General features: G+C 43.4%; 1 non-coding gene across 1 annotated transcript; it reads right to left on the bottom strand.

Annotated features, from left to right (window-relative positions):
- Nucleotides 1–1,192: 1,192 nt before the first annotated feature.
- trnat-cgu lies at nucleotides 1,193–1,264 on the bottom strand. The gene has a single exon. It is a non-coding gene; the product is annotated as a tRNA-Thr (tRNA).
- Between the last annotated feature and the right edge of the window lie 1,556 nt (nucleotides 1,265–2,820).

Genomic DNA, 2,820 nt, shown 5'->3' with positions numbered 1-2,820 from the left:
CACACAGGACACCGAATAGGACAGGAGAGGTACTCCAGATATAACAAACTGACCCTAGCCCCCGACACATTAACTACTGCAGCATAAATACTGGAGGCTGAGACAGGAGGGGTCAGGAGACACTGTGGCCCCATCCGAGGACACCCCAGACAGGGCCAAACAGGAAGGATATAACCCCACCCACTTTGCCAAAGCACAGCCCCCACACCACTAGAGGGATATCTTCAACCACCAACTTACCATCCTGAGACAAGGCTGAGTATAGCCCACAAAGAACTCCGCCATGGCACAACCCAAGGGGGGGCGCCATCCCAGACAGGATGACCACATCAGTGAATCAACCCACTCAGGTGACGCACCCCTTCCAGGGACGGCAAGAGAGAGCCCCAGTAAGCCAGGTACTCAGCCCCTGTAATAGGGTTAGAGGCAGAGAATCCCAGTGGGAAGAGGGGAACCGGCCAGGCAGAGACAGCAAGGGCGGTTCGTTGCTCCAGAGCCTTTCCGTTCACCTTCCCACTCCTGGGCCAGACTACACTCAATCATATGACCCACTGAAGAGATAAGTCTTCAGTAAGGACTTAAAGGTTGAGACCGAGTTTGCGTCTCTGACATGGGTAGGCAGACCGTTCCATAAAAATGGAGCTCTATAGGAGAAAGCCCTGCCTCCAGCTGTTTGCTTAGAAATTCTAGGGACAATTAGGAGGCCTGCGTCTTGTGACCGTAGCGTACGTGTAGGTATGTACGGCAGGACCAAATCAGAGAGATAGGTAGGAGCAAGCCCATGTAATGCTTTGTAGGTTAGCAGTAAAACCTTGAAATCAGCCCTTGCTTTGACAGGAAGCCAGTGTAGAGAGGCTAGCACTGGAGTAATATGATCAAATGTTTTGGTTCTAGTCAGTTGTGCAAAAGCTCATTTAACAAGTGAATACTCTCAAAAGACAAGTTGGGGAATACTGTAGGACAGCAAAGATGTAAAGTGGCTCTATCGTAGAGACACTTCCCCTTAATATAATAGTTGTGTTCAAATATTGATACAACATGATTTTTATACAAAGTCCTCCAATGAATGTAAATTTACAGAGACACTTCCCCTTAATATAATAGTTGTGTTCAAATATTGATACAACATGATTTTTATACAAAGTCCTCCAATGAATGTAAATTTCCATGGAATTGGAAGTTTTTTCTATAAAGGCACAGATGGGATTTGAACCCATGGTCTTCGGTTTACGAGACCGACGCCTTACCACTTGGCCACCATGCCACTCTGTGCTGCAAGATATATTTATATATATATATATATATATATCAACATTCTGGAAAGTAGTAGTTGTGCAAATGTGAATTTGGCACACAAACTCAGTGGACAAAGGACCTCATACATATATAGCAAGCACTCCCCCTCTGAGCATCCATCCCATTTAATTTGCAGATAAAACGCAATATTAATACAATGTACTTTATATATACACCACTCCATTGAAACTACAATGAAATGACAGCAGCAATTCTTAAAACAGGTACGGACACGGATCGAAAACATGAACTTCAGTTTTTGAAAATGATGCCATAAAAGTTGGCAACCATGCCACTTCTGTTCTATAAATGTACTAACAGGGATTGAACGCATGTTCTTCAGATTAAAAGACCAAATGATTTAACACATCTCTGTTTCCTGCTTAGAATTTCAACATTGTGGAAAGTAGAAGTTGGGTCTTTGCAAAAAAATATGGAGAAACAGGGGATTGAACACAGGACCTCATACATGCAAAGTATGCACTCTACCACTGAGCTACACCCCCTTTCTGGGAATGGAAAAATTGTTTCTTTTTTTTTTTTTTTTTTACTTTCTCCTTTATTATACCAGGTAAGCCAGTTAAGAACAAGTTCTCATACACAACTGTGACCTGGCCAAGATAAAGCAAAGCAGTGCAATTCATTTGCAGTCTGGACGCGGAGGGGTGAACATCTCTTGCTCTGACTGCAGCTAGAAGGGACTGCTGTGCGAGGACTAGGCCGCCTGTGAGTGCTTTGATAAGGCGGAGCTTTACCTAGCATAGACTTACAGATGACCTGGAGCCAGTGGTTCTGGCGACGAGTTACACATGGAACAAACTAGCGCACAGTCAATAACAAAATAGAAGGGATTTTTTTTTTAAGTCAATAAATATGCCATAGTACCGAAGTAATCACAATTTAGCAAATGAACACTGGAGTGATAGATGAGCAGATGATGATGTGCAAGTAGAAATACTGGTGTGCAAAAGTGCAGAAAGTTAATAAAAACAATATGGCGATGAGGTAGGTAGATTGGGTGGGCTATTTACAGATGGGCATCTCAAGCTCTGAATGCAGCTGGAAGGGACTGCTGCGCAAGGACTAGGCCGCCTGTGAGTGCTTTGATAAGGCGGAGCTTTACCTAGAATAGACTTACAGATGACCTGGAGCCAGTGGTTCTGGCGACGAGTTACACATGGAACAAATAAGCGCACAGTCAATAACAAAATAGCCAGTGGTTCTGGCGACGAATATGTAGCGAGGGCCAGCCGACTAGAGCATACAGGTCGCAGTGGCCATATCAAGACAATTGACCTTTTCTTTACACTGTTGTGATGAAAGTACATTTCCATAATATCAGCTATCTACCATAAACATCGAACAGGGATTGAACCCATGTGCTTCAGTTAACAAAAACAGATTACTTTTTACATCTATTTCATTCTTAGAATGTCAACATTCTGGAAAGTGGGAGTTGTGCAAAAGCTAATTTAATTAGACTCACTTTGACTTTATATAGTGCACCAAGAGACCATACCTGCC

The sequence above is a fragment of the Oncorhynchus tshawytscha genome, unplaced genomic scaffold (assembly GCF_018296145.1).
Source record: "Oncorhynchus tshawytscha isolate Ot180627B unplaced genomic scaffold, Otsh_v2.0 Un_contig_8923_pilon_pilon, whole genome shotgun sequence".
Classification (NCBI taxonomy): Eukaryota; Metazoa; Chordata; class Actinopteri; order Salmoniformes; family Salmonidae; genus Oncorhynchus; species Oncorhynchus tshawytscha.
This window is presented reverse-complemented; position numbering and strand designations above follow the sequence as displayed.